Here is a 15,612-nt window from a genome sequence, read left to right as displayed (position 1 = left end):
ACTGCAGCGAGCCAGAGAGGACAAGAGGTTAGATCACGCGACTGAGTATATGGCACCAGAGCAGCACCATCGGGGTAGGCCTGTCCCACGAGGCAGGGGTCGGCGCACAAGCCAGAGCTGTCCCACAAGGCAGAGGTGCCTCACGGGGTCGTGGAGGACGGCGAGGAGGTAGTCCCCAGCAAGGGGGCGTTGAGGCACCTGTTGACCCACCTGATGGGGATCTTGGAGATGATCAGTCGGGTTATTTCCCTCATCTAGACGAACCTTCCAGCAGCATGCCGTCGTACAATCTTCAGCTGGATCTGCCAGCATCGCAGGTCACCTCGTCAGATCCATTGTTGATCATGGGTACATTCGACGGAGATGTAGAGCAGTTCTTTTCAGGACCATCTACCGCAGCTAAGGATTGGCCGACCCGAGACGTGGATGGAGGGCGTAGGTTGAGTTTTGGCTCATCCCCGGTGGTTGATGCGGATCTATCACAGGTGCATGTATGTTTGTATTACTGTTGAATTTTAATTTGTTTTCTTTTCCTTTATGATTTTCCATAAATTAATTTTTAATTATCTTATTAAGGCTTCGTCCCAGCCCATCACGGAGGCTACTATATGCAATGATGAGGACACCACGGATGCTTATACTCAGGAGCCCGACAAGACCATGGTGATAAAATATTTTTGACTTAACACGTACATTACTAATATACATTTTCATATGCTAAGCTTAGTAATTATTTTGTAGGTTGCTGACGGACCGGCCCCTTCTACCGATCCTGCCAGTTGTATTGGCGATCATGCTACTGCGCATCCTCACATAAACAGGCGACTTGATGAGGATAATCCTAATAGTGTACCCGGGCGACAGGGGATGCTCCTTAGGCCAGCGGCTGCATTGAAGCACACAGGCTGTGGGACTCATTGATTTCTTTTTGTTTGTATTTTGTGTAAATACTACATTATGTAAATAATGGCAAGAATTGTATTTTAAAACAATTTTATTTTAACACAATTTGAACAATAAGTTTATTTTAACAGTACAACACAAACACAAACATAGCAAACCTAACATAACATAAATTCAGTACAACTAATGAAAACACATGACAAGGGAAACATTAAAGATACACTACTACGCTCAACACGTACATGTCATTATTTAGTCACGACCGCCTAGTATTCTCTGCTCCAACCACTTGAGTTGGTCTTCCAGCTTTTTTTTTTCTTCTTCCACCTCCTTGAGTTTCGCCTTCAATTCCGCAACTTCTTGTTTGGATTGTTGCACTCTTTCCCACTGCTTCAAACACAAACTATAAAGAGAATACAACTTGTCTTTGTAGTATTCCTGCTCACAGGATTCATCAATCCATACCTCAAAATTACAAACAGGTTCATCGAGTTGCCTATAAAAATTGTTTATACACGCCCAGTAGCGGCTTCCAGCTTCTTCCCAACAATCGTGCATCATGCATCTTTTGCCACACTCGCACCTTGGGACATAAAGGGGTTGTTGAGACATTTGTTAAAACGTAAAAACAAACCTTAGTTTTATGGAAATATTTGTTATTGGTTATTGTTAAGCGCAGAAAATAACTAGAATGCGCCCATATTTTATAGGCAAAATTTCACACAAAACGTAGTATTATACCGCGCTATACATATTAAATTTTTCTGAGACAAAACAACTTTTGCGCAGTCGGTTCAGCTTTTTTCAGACCGACAAGACAACACACAAAACGTAGTATTATACTGCACTATACATATTAAATTTTTCTACGACGAAACAGGTTTTGCGCAGACGGTTAAGCTTTTTTCAGATCGACAAGATAACACACAAAATGTAGTATTGTACCGTGCTATACATATTAAATTTTTCTGAGACGAAACAACTTTTGCACAGACGGTTCAGCTTTTTTCAGACCGACAAGACAACACACAAAATGTAGTATTATACCGCGCTATATATATTAAATTTTTCCTATTGGTTATTATCATTTATTTTCTTATACGTTGCTTTAGTTATTTTCTTCGATTCCTTTTTTAAGACAGCGGCCATTTTAAGAAGAAAATTTTCAAGAAGGACAATAAAGGATGTCTTGATTTTAAAGGTTTTTTTTAATTTTCGTATATGTTGCTTTAGTTATGGTTGTTGTGTTTTTATGTCTTCAAATATTATGTTATGAAATTTCAATCTTCAGATTGGTCTTCTTTATTAACACCAATAAGTTGAATGTTTGAACTACCATATCATCATCCCAATTTAAAAGGTCATGTTAAAAAATAAGATGTAACAAGATTGTGGAACATAATTTTATTTGATAGATATTGCAACATACACAAGTACAGACACTTATTACAAAAAATATTACGAAAACAAAAGACTAGGTGTATCCTTGATAGTTGGGTACATTCGACGAACTTGCACCAGGAGCTGGATTACCACCGCCACACACACCAGCTAAAGGACATTTACGATGGTCGTGTACTGTTTGCGAGCATATGCCACATTTACGCGCATAAACGGTGTCACCAACATCCATTTGGTTCCGTATACGCATTCTCTTTTGCACTTGCAACTTGCACAAATAGTCCTTGTTACACACCATTTTAAAAGGTTCCGGCGGACAATAATGCTCAACACCCAATGAATGCAACTGCCCACTATATGTGTCTACGTATGCAGCAACACTATATTGCCTATCAATATAGTTGGTTGCCCCTAAACCAACTTGTTGAAAGCACTTCAAGGCATGTGCGCACGGCATATGGTAGATGGTCAATTTCCCACATGAACACAACCTATTGGCTTCATTCACTATCTGTAGATTATTCCCTCGGTGTTCGCGAATAACGGTGCGGACTTCAAAAATACCCCGGTCGTGATCGTACTGTAAAAATGAATGCCAATGTGCTCGCCTCCTGTACTTCTCAAATCTTCTCATCGGTATTGGTATAAATTGAACACCCCTATCCATCAATACCAATGCAGCTCTATGCCTTTCAACAAACCTCTCTGCAATCTGTTTGAATGTCATCTAGACCATGGCAGTGACAGGCAATCCACGTGCAGACTTCAACAAGCCGTTGAATGACTCCGACACATTTGTAGTCAGGGCTCCCCATCGTCTGCCACCATCAGCATGCAATGTCCACATGTGAAGCTCATATCCCATCAGCCAAGTATAGGCTCGTGGATCTAACTGCTGGATCGCTTCCATGCACCTCGTGAATTTGCACTACTGGTGCTCAGTTGCAGCCATCCACATTAAATCATGCAAGGCCTTGTCGTGATAGTTCTTCTGGAAATTGGCCTTCAAGTGCCTCACATAGTAACAGTGGTATGCATAGGGTTCCTGCCATTCAGGCAAATGTCGTACAGAACTTAAAATACCACTATGTCGATCAGATATTAGACAAATACCTGAACGCTGCTTGACAACATGCTGCTTCAAGTGGTTCAAAAAAGGCGTCCATGTCTCTTCGCTTTCATTGGCACAAATGGCAAAAGCTAGTGGAAATATTTGTCCATTGGCATCTACTACAACTGCAATCAAAAGCTTAATATCATAATTTCCATAGACATGAGTACCATCTATGGAAATTACAGGACGACAATGCACAAAACCATCAATTGTTGGTTTAAATGACTAGAACACATAGTCGAAACTATATTCGGGTCTGTACGGACTCCGCTCACGCCTCCATTCAACAACAGTCCCGGGGTTAAAGTGTTGCAGTGCGGCCATATACCTGAGCAGAGATGAAAATGACTTATCCCAGTCAGCATAAATAATTTCAAAGGCACGTTTGCACCCGAGATATGCCTTTCTTTTGGTTATAGTACACCCATACTCTTGGTGGACGGTTGTATACACTCTTTAATCTTGACCCTAATGGACACTTCCAAGTATGGAATCAAGGCAAGAGAAATCAAGTCTACATCCAGGTTGAAGTGATTCTCATTGAATGTGTCCATTTCACATATGTGGGTGCTAATATATTTACCCACTTTCCATAACCCTGATTTCTTCTTGCTGGCACGCAACATTCAGTGACAACCTATAAAGTCTCTACGGCATACAACCTCGTATACCTCTGTAGTTGACTCCCTTACCGTCATCTTACGGAACTCTCTTACGCTGTAGATTTTTACAGCCCTGATTAGATGAGTTTTATCGGAAAAATACATGCCCTTTTCCAGCACCGCTGGTCTAGACTCATCCCACATTGCTGACCGAAATTCATCAGCATCACTTGCGAGGGCATCCACATCCGGCATACTTGGAAAATTATCAAGGTGGGGAATATTTCGCTCATGAAACGACATGTGGGACTCGTACACTCTTGGTCTAACAGGAGGTGGAGGAGCATGCCCCCTCGTCAGCTCAGGTTCGACATTCACTTCCTCCTCATCATCACACTCATCAGGGAAGGGTGTGTCATTTCCAGACTCATCGGCATTGTTGTCATAATCACTATAATCTTCCTGACTCTGCGCATCTGCCAAATCACGAGTCAATACGTCGTCTATGGGCAACTGTGTGAGGTCAGGAACATCAAGTTACTCGTTTTCACTGGACAAAAAGAACAAAATGATAAGCTACTCAACTATATAAATACTTTACATATAGCTATATCACTTTACTTACAAGTTGTACTGTGTTGACGTTCCATGATGGACATTTTCTTGTTAGTGATGACTCCCGGATGGACCACTGTGGTCCAACACGCTAGAACTACACATATTCCAACTAGGAGCGGGGTCATAACTTGTAAGATTCATATCCGGACGGTACCCCCTATGAAATATATGAGTGTTAATACAAATCCGATTCAAACATAAAATAAACATCGCTAAAGCGTAGAAAAATTGAAGTTTACCAGTCGTCTTGTGGATTATATAAAGTCGAAAAATTATTTTCTCGCTTGCTCATTCGCCGGGGGTGACAAGTTTAAATCAAGGCAAGCTCTTTCATCAGGAATTTGTCCGGCAAAAACTGCTCCAGAATAACCACCCGATGGCTGGGGGTTATCCCTACTATGCACACCCTCATTATTGGGAACGTCTTCAACCTTGACGTACATTTCCAATAATTTTATTACAATAAATTCCCTGTATTCTTCCGGAATCCGCAAAAAATCTCTAAGAGTTTCATCATCTTCGATATTAAACTCAAAATAATAAGCAAACCCTTGCGGAGTCATAAAATATGGAAATGTACCGGTTACTTTAAGGTTCACCGAACGTTTCCTCACACTCATTTTTTTTACATAACAACGATAAAAATTTATCGTACTCCATTGTAAGCGGCAATTTAACATGACACTGTGGAGGTGAACTATACCTCACAGAGTTATTCTCCATTACAACCTCACTCTCCCCCCTCCCCTCCAATATAATGAAACCTTTATTTTGGCTCTTCAGACATTATAAAAAAAATGCTTGATAACAAGAAGAGAAGTATGAACGGAAGTTTGAAGGAAAGTTTTGAATGGATTTTCATAAAATCCTAACGCCTTTAAATAAGGCAAGTCCTAGCTTGGGGTGCAGATTTTTTTATGTAAAACACAGTGTAATACCACGCTTTATGTATTTGAATTATTGTCATGTCAGTTATCCGCAGAACACTTATTGGTGGGCCCACAAATGAAGTAAAATGCAGTATTATACTGCTCTTTAGTAAAACGCAGTATTATACTACGATTTACATTAAAAAACGAATTATTTAGTAAAACGCAGTATTATACTGCGCTTTACTTTAAGGCTAAAATTTCGTTAACCTAAAACACAGTATAATACTGCGTTTTAGGTACAAATATAACTTTTTTTATAGCTGTAGAAACGTAATTAGAGTCCAAAAACTTGCCATTTTGGTTTCGGACTCGAAGAAGAAGGGAGGGGGGGGGGGGTTACTGGTTGGTTAGACGAAATAAAAAACCATAAATAAAAAGGGAAAAAAAAGTTTTCAACGAAGTAGACATGTGGCAGCCAATTATTGGGCGGGAGGATTTTATGTATGTTGCTTCTTTAAATTAGCTGTAGTTTCTTGCATGTTTTCAAAGTTAAAAGCCTGGTAATCAGTTTTGAGTTTTTGGCCAAATACACCCTTAAATTATGTACCTAACTAGTAAATTAGTCCGCGCTTCGCGCAATAGCAAAAATCCTCATTAAAATTAGATTTTTTTGTATTTATATTAAAAGAGTATTACAATTATTTTTAAAATTTGAATAGTTGAAATACTCGTGTTCTTCAAATTCAAATGGATTAGATTAATACTTATGTTGTATTGGTTTCTCTAATTGATCAGTTGCGGTGAGATTCATTGTCTTTGGATATTGATTTGTTGACAATTGACTCCTCTAATCCGCAAATTGGGATGCCTCTTATTTTGGCTATCGATCTGTTGTACCCCAATGTAATTTTTTTCGTGCAATAAAGCCACCCCATAAATTGTATGTGGGTATGATGTATTAATTTCTCTTTCAATCTCCGTAATCCCATAATTTTAATTAAACTGAAATATTGATGTGTTACAAATAATAACATAGCCTTCTTAGCCACTTGATCTGACAATTTTTCAAAGAGGGTAATTCCATATTTCATTGATCAGTGATAATGATAATAATGATAAGATAATAATAATAATAACAATGATGATAATAATAATAATAATAAAAAAAAACTTGGAGGGCAGCCACGGTTTATAATAAAGTTGACATGTCTTTTTTTTCTTCTAGTTTTTAACAGTAAAAATGTTGTGACGTTCGAAGTTCATGATTTAAATAAGAGGTAAGAGTGCGAATAATAATTAATGAGGTTACTTGATTATAGTCGCAAATCTTTGTAATTCTGTGAATCTGTAAAGTCAATAATACTGGGAAATGTCATTGCCATTGAACAAATTCACACTACTTGCCCCATGTTTAGTTCAAATTTCTAACATTTTTCCAACTTAAAATGTATTAACCAATCTCCAAACATATTTTTGGATTCTCTCTCATTGAACCAATTTCAATACCATCCTCCAGCACCATTTGAAGCAAAAATTATGATCAACAACAGATCTATCCACAAAATCGATGCAGAACTAATACCGGATTTGAAATCATCACATCATATAACAGAATAGAACTTTTCAAAGAGTACCAATGATCAAACTTGGAAATATATGGAACAAAGAATGCAAAATAAACAACATAGTGTAACAATGGCTTTAAGCTTAACGCAATTTGTCTTCAATATTGAAGCAACATATTCTAACAGAAGCGGCAATAGAGAAAATGAAAAGCATTGACCTTTGTGAAAATCAAAAGATCAATAATTGCACAGCAGAGTCTGTAAATATGGAGATAATTATACTGTAATGTGGAATCTCGCTGATGAAAAAGGATGTATATCACTGTAACCCTATTTTTCTCCACTAACTTCCCAAAAATTGGTAAATGCAAAGTTACATTCCAACCTATATGAGTTACACGCACGACACTCCATAGCAACGTTGGCGAGGAAGTGATTTTCTGCTAAAAGACGCTCCAAATTAAGAGGATTGAATAAATGTACTGTTTGGGGGTAAAAATCGAAAGTGACGGTTGACATACTTCCCTTCCTATAATTGGCAACGTCTATTTTGATCTTAACATTTCCAATTATCCTCAATATATCTTTTTTTTGTTGTTGCATTATACATGATATTAACTTATTCTTTTTCACCTAGGGGCTTTACTTGTAATTTAAGTTATGTTACATTCTAATTTAAGCTCATTTAAAGTACAAGTAGAGTATCCTCCTTTAACGAATTTGTTAACAAATCAACAGACAAAGTTATCATTGTTCAACGTTGTTAACTAATAATATGATTGATTACTACTTTTTACTTATTTTTTACTCTAGAAACAAGATGTGATTTGTTTTATAGGAGATCCAAAACACATATTGAAAAAGAAAATATCATGATAATTACATAGTAAAATGAAATAAAAGTTGGTATTTTAGAGAGTAAAATAGATATTTAATTTTTTTTAATTGAGTTGAGAGGGTAAGCAAACGGACTTTCTTAGCAATATTTAGCAAACCAAAAAAATAATAAAGTAGTATCTTTCATATCATAGCAGGGGAAACAATATAAACAATATAAAAGAGTAACAAATCCAATAATTCACACATATGGAGCATCTATCATAACGAGTACAAAGTTTGTGGGATGCAACCTGAATTCTTACCCGAAATAAAATAAAAATATATAGTAGCATCCACGAACTAGAGTACTTGTATTTGAACTGACTAAATTGTAATTGTCCTTCTATAACAAATACAATTAATACTATCCTTTGAATGTAAAACTGTGTGTGTTTATTTATAATATTAGGCTCGTGCCATTACCTACTAATATAAGATGTTGGTAGTCTGACATAATTACTTAAGTAGAATAAAAGAAATTTGAGGAGATGTCGTGTTACAAAATTTAGCATCCGATTGATATCACAAAAGGGAAATACTGAAACATTTCAAACATTTTTAATATCATTTCAACTTAGTTTTGAAAATGAGATGAAAATTAATTTTTTAAAATTAAAATTGTGTTTGGACATGCATTTTACTTGAAAAGAATTTGAAATTCTTTTAGTAGAAAACTTCAAAAACTACTCTAAAGCTGTTTTTAGAATTTGAATATTTTATTTGAAAACAAAAACTTAAATTTTGTGGCCAAACGGGCTTATTAGTAATTATAATTTTGAAAAAATAAAAATAAAATAAATCTTCTAACTTCAATTCCTCTCTCTTTTTTTTTTGCCTCTAAAGATTTTCGCAATACCTTGAAGGGATAAGGTTAAGTTAGTAGTAACGTTTTTGTGGTTGTTGACTTGTGTCATTATTGGAAGTCTTCGTCAACGCCATCAGGACAAAGTCTCCAGTATTGCATTAAGCTACTAAGACAAGTACTACTATCTTTTTGGACATTTTTCAAACGTTAGTTATTTTCTGGCAGTATACAGAGAAAGTAGCTGATTTTTTTCTTGCATTAAATGACATGACATAAAACGGAGTTGTCAAAAGCATTTCGCATTTACCCAACGTCTGAAAAGAAAATTACATCCCAAAGAATGTGATGAAATAACATGGCCGCAATAAAGGTTAGGGAAATTTTCATAACCACCACAAAAAATTATTTTTCAGCAAAAGAATTGGCCAAATTCCCAGTCCTTCCCCTCATTTTCTTCTACTTTCTTACATCTTGTTTCCATCAACTGGAAGTCTGGAACTCATACTCTCCCTAAGGCTAAGATCTTTCCTTCTCGCCTATCTTTTCCTGATTGTAGCAATTCAAAATTTATTGATTGTTTTCATTCTTCTTCTCTCAAGCACTTTCATTTTCTTTTCGGAGAAAGTATCCACACGCTTGTAGGTTAAAGATATTTTAAATCTTCGGCAATTGTAATTCTTAAGCTGTTAAGCAGCTCTGACCCACTAAATAAAGTGATATTTTAGTATAAGTTCTCTGCGCTTTCACTTGTAGTTCATGAACTTATGTAGACAGCCTAGTCTACTACATCACACGGACATCTCTTGGAGTTGGGGCATTTGCATCTATACCCATTTTTTTGTCACATTTTAACTTGTGTATGCTTTGCAAAAAAAATTGCAAGCGTACCCACTTTTTCGCGTAACTTCAGCATACAGGGCTGAAGTAGCAAAGACAATCACGCAAAACTTCAGCATTCTAGTAAATGAGACTGAAGTAGCAAGTGCATGAGCTGAACCAAGTGTGCTGAAGCTTTTGTTTGTAATTGTTGAACTTAAGCATAGTAGCTGAAGTTTTGTTCTCTATTTGCAGAAGTTTTTGTTTTTGTAATTGGCAAAGTTTTTGTTTTTGTAACTGGCGAACTTCAACTCTGAAGGATTGCGTATAGGTGTTCGTAACACGCAGCGGAAGACAATAACAATCATAGGCAAATCTTTTCATGTTTAAAGTTTATTTACATATCAATAGATCGGATCTAAGACGTACCTGGTGAAGAAAGTCTTATTTCAAATTCTTCGATAGTGCGAAGACTCTATGTGTATCCACACCGAGACTGATCCTTGCTATCAACTCTTTGATCAACGAAACCCGCGAACAAATTGAACGGAAAACTTGTGCTGGAATTTTTCTCAAAAATCTCAACTCAAAGATAGAAGAACAAGAAACACTTTTCTTGTAATTGTATTTTCTCTCTTGGCTTTGTATTGCACTCTCACTTTCACAAAGTGTTTTTCTCCTCAAGAATAATAATGTGCCGGCAAATTTTCTCCATCACCCTTTATATAGCATCACCTATAAACCCTTTTCCTATTTGGGTGAGGTAATGATTTACTTAGGGTAAATTTATTCCAAAATAAACTTCATAAATTTTATATGGAAAAATCGAAAATAACCCATTCTTAATAGGTTTGAGTTTGCCGCAACTATTACACGGACTTTCCATAAAGTCCAACGTCAAAATTGATTGAAATATCAAATCCAATTCAAAATTGGATTTTCCTTTTAGTTCATTAACTAATAATTTTCTAAAAGGAAAGTTTGAATCCCATAGAAAAGGATTTCACGTTGCTTTACAATCCAATTTCAAGTTGGATACTTTATTTTTGCATATATCAATTATGACTATTAAATATATATCATATATATATATATATATATATATATATATATTTCAACCAAGAGATAATTTAATTTTCTATTCTAAATAGAAAACTTCAATTTGTTCATAATATTAATTATATCCTCTGTGCTAGCAGGGAACATAATAATACTTCATATGAACTAATAACTAAATTATTTGACTAATTAAATTCTTTAATTTAATTAACAAATAATAAAGTAATTAATCCTTTAGTAAAGATCAGAACACTCGTTAGTGTGCGACCCCATAGGTTCAATACTAAACCGGTAGTAAATTGATCACATCAATATACTAATCAAGGGTGGTGTCTAGCAACACTCCTTAACGACCGGATAGCATGAAGTATACAATTTACTCTCAAGAACCAGTAGAAGAATAATATAGTAATTCCTTCTGTCCTTATAGCTCTGGATCACCTTAGGATATGGTTCAACTGTCAAATCCTAATAGGCGACCAACTATGTGTTCATGTCAAATATAATCGACCATCGAATGACCTAAGAAACTCATTTCTTCTTTCATTCAATTTCCCTGGCCAAGGTCTTAGTTTGGCCGTTTATAATTCATGACAACATGGAGCTTATACTCATTATCAAGAGTTGACAGATTCCATCTTGATCAATCACTAATTCTACAAATATTTAATCGTACCCAATATCCTTTCAACTATCGCCCTAGGGTCATAGGTGTCTAGTATCAAAGCACAATAAATAACTTGTCAATTACTATGATGATTTCAGGTCAAAGGAAACGGTTACATCACATTCTTCAAGAGAATATCCTATTGACAGTTTATGGTAATTCTAACCATTAGGAATTATCCAATGAGTCGGTTCAATGAGCATATCTCTATATGCATCATCTATCTATGTAATTTAGTTAATGAGATCAACTAATCTTTATCCCATAATGACGATCACATAAATATTGATCTAATCGGATTACTAATGTCCAAATTAATAATCCTACGATCAAGAACAAATTTAGATTAAATTATAAGAAACTTCACTCTCATTATCATGATCTCCATCACAATGTCAAGTCTCAAAATTTAATCAAGGACCTTATCAAATTAATCAAGCAATTAATAACAATGATAAAAGAATATCAAATGCCATATATATTTTATAAAAATATGTTCAAAACATCAAATGTAATATTGGATCTAGGGCATATCTACTATATCCCTAACAATCTCCCACTTGCACTAGAGCCAATCGCTCTTGTACTTCATTCCCAATTTCCACTTGTGCTTGTCAAACTCCTTTGCGCCAAGAGCTTTAGTGAATGGGTCTGCAGCATTTTCTTTTCCATCAACCTTTTGAATCTCGACGTCTCCACGTTCAATGATCTCTCTTATCAAGTGATACCTTCGCAGAACGTGTTTGGACTTTTGGTGTGATCTTGGTTCTTTTGCTTGAGCAATGGCTCCAGTATTGTCACACAACAGTGGAACCGCACCTTCTATTGAAGGAACCACACCAAGTTCAGTTAAGAACTTTTTCATCCATACAGCTTCCTTAGCAGCTTCACTAGCTGCTATATATTCTGCTTCAGTCACTGAATCAACTACTGTAGCTTGTTTGGAACTTTTCCAACTCACTGCACCACCATTTAAGGTGAATACATAACCAGAAATAGATTTGCTATCATCTCTATCTGAAGAGAAACTTGCATCAGTATAACCTTCAAGTTTCAACTCAGAATCTCCATAGATGAGGAATTGGTCTTTAGTCCTTCTTAAGTACTTAAGAATGGTCTTCACCACTTTCCAATGTTCCTCACCAGGATTTGCCTGATAGAGGCTAGTCACTCCAAGTGCATAAGCCACATCAGGACGTGTACATGTCATGGTATACATGATAGCTCCCACTGCACTAGCGTATGTGATCCTACTCATGTGTTCTCTCTCTTCAGGTGTATTAGGATAATCCTCCCTACTGAGAGTAATTCCAGTGCCTATCGATAGATAGTCTCTTTTGGAATTATCCATATTATACCTCTTTAAGATGGTATCAATGTACAAAGACTGGGAAAGTCCAAGCAGCTTCCTAGATCTATCTCTATAGATCTTTATTCCTAATATATAAGCTGTTTCTCCCAAGTCTTTCATGGAGAACTGTTCAGATAGCCAAATCTTGGTACTTTACAATGCCAGTATGTCATTCCTTATGAGCAATATATCATCAACATGCAACACTAAGAATATAATTGTGCTCCCACTAACCTTTTTGTACACACAAGGTTCTTCTTCGCATCTAACAAAATTGAACTTTTCAATTATCTTATTAAAGCAAATATTCCAACTTCGAGAAGCTTGCTTTAGTCCATAAATCGATCTTTGTAGCTTGCAAATTTTATTATGATTAGACGAAGATGTGAAACCTTTAGGTTGTGTCATGTACACATCCTCTTGTAGCTCACCATTAAGGAAAGCTGTTTTCACATCCATTTGTCATATTTCATAATCATAGTATGCTGCTATATCAAGCAAAATCCGAATTGATTTGAGCATTGCCACGGGAGAGAAAGTCTCGTCATAGTCGACTCCTTCTTTCTGACGATATCCCTTGGCAACAATACGGGCTTTGTAGGTCTCCACCTTTCCGTCTGCTCCAATCTTTTTCTTAAAAACTCATTTACAACCTATAGGTTTTATATCCTTTGAAGGTTCAACTAAAGTCCATACTTTATTTTCCTTCATGGATTCCATTTCGGATTCCATGACCGTTTGCCACTTCTCATAATCAGAACTTTGTATAGCCTCTTCATAGGTCTTAGGGTCATCATCATTATGATCAACCTCATTTGATACATCTTCTCGTACCAATAAATTTAATCTAGTTGGTACATGATATTCTCGTGTAGACCTTCTAAGAGGTACTTGTACAACCTCTTCACCTTGTGCTGGATTTGGTTGTTGTTCAATTTGGTTTAGAACTGGTTCATTAACCTATTCTTGAACTTCAACCCTTGAAGATGGCAACTTCCTTGGCAACTTCAAAACATCCAATAAAGGTTCTTCAACTTGGGTCTCATGATATTTATATTGTGTTGATTCATTAGTTTCTTGAACTTCATCAAGTTCTATTTCTCCATAATAATTTCCTTCTAAAAGAAATTCCCTTTCCAAAAAGGTTGCTCCTCTGGCCACAAACACTTTATGGTCAGAAGGGTGATAGAAATAATATCCCATTTTTCCTTGGGATACCTAATGAACCTACACTTATCTGATCTTGAGTCAAGTTTATCAGACTGTAGTCTCTTAACATAAGCTGGATAACCCCAAACTTTAATATGTTTAAGGTTAGACTTACATCTTTTCCATATCTCATATGGTGTTGTAGAGACTGACTTAGTGGTAACTTTATTAAGTAAGTATGTTGCTGCTTCCAAAGCATATCCCCATAAATTTATTGGAAGATCAGTGAACCCCATCATAGATCTCACCATATCTAATAAGGTTCGATTTCTCCTTTCAGACACACCATTGTGTTGTGGTGTACCTGGAGGTGTCCACTGTGAGAGAATCTCGTTCTCTCTGAGATATCTGGTAAAATCTTCACTAAGATATTCTCCACCTCTATCAGACCTTAGTACTTTGATACTTTTACCAGTCTGCTTCTCAACTTCACTACGGAACCTTTTGAACATTTCAAAAGATTCAGACTTGTGTTTCATAAGATACACAAATCCATATCTTGACATATCATCAGTGAAGGTGATGAAGTAAGAATATCCACCTCTAGCTTGAATTTTCATGGGCCCACAAACATCTGTATGAATTAGTCCCAATAATTCAGAAGCTCTTTCTCCACTTCTAGTAAATGGAGATTTGGTCATTTTTCCTTTGAGACAAGATTCACAAGTTGGATATGATTCAAAATCATATTTGTCAAGGTACCCTTCCTTGTACAACTTGTTAATTCTTTTCTCTCCAATATGACCAAGCCTACAATGCCAAAGGTATGCATGATTTACTTGATCATCTCTTTTCCTCTTAAGACTTGAAACATGCATAATCGAATTAGCATTCACATTAGGTAAGACATAAACGTAATGTTAGAGATAGCCATTCACATATAAATTATCACTATAATAAATAGAGCAAATACCATTGCCTATATTAATGCGAAAACCACGTTTGTCTAACATAGAAGCTGAAATTATGTTCGAAACAAATTTAGGAACGTAATAACAATCATCCAACATAAGTACTTTGCCCGTAGGCATTATTAAAGAAATTGATCCTACAGCTACGGCCGCAACTTTTGCACCATTTCCAACTTGTAGATTAACTTCTCCTTTCTTTAGCCTCCTACTTATCTTAAACCCTTGTAACATATTACAGATGTTATAACCACTGCCAGTATCTAATACCCACAGTGAAGAATTAGTAGTAGCTAAAGAGACCTTGAAAACATTTTTCATTAATATCTCACCTTATTTCTTGTCCTTTAGAGTTGCAAGATACTCCTTGCAATTTCTCTTCCAATGCCCTTTCTTCTTACAGTGAAAACATTCAGCATCATATACTGACTGCAAGATCAAATCTTCAGAAAGCTCTTTACCAAGCTTGTACCCCAACTTCTCATGTTCTTCTGTAAGAACAATCATATAATTGACGAGGGGTACAACTGGAGAGTTTTCAATGTCCAATTGTGTATCAATCATCTTCTTAAGATATTCAATGATTGCAATTGGATCCATATTCTGATGTTTCCTCTGGAGTTCAGAACTCATAGAAGCGAGAATGATGTGTTTAATAGCAAGACATTCTTCCAAGTATTTCTGATAAACCTTGGTGCCTTGAACATCATTCTCTGGTGGGATTATCTTTGCAGGCTTATCGATCACATCAATGAGCTTTTCATGCATAAGAACAATTCTCAAATTTCTATACCAGTCATCAAAGTTTGGTCCTACCAACTTGTTGGTCTCAAGTATTTCACG

This window comes from Nicotiana sylvestris, chromosome 8 (assembly GCF_000393655.2).
Source record: "Nicotiana sylvestris chromosome 8, ASM39365v2, whole genome shotgun sequence".
Lineage (NCBI taxonomy): Eukaryota > Viridiplantae > Streptophyta > Magnoliopsida > Solanales > Solanaceae > Nicotiana > Nicotiana sylvestris.
Note: the sequence above shows the minus strand (reverse complement) of the source record.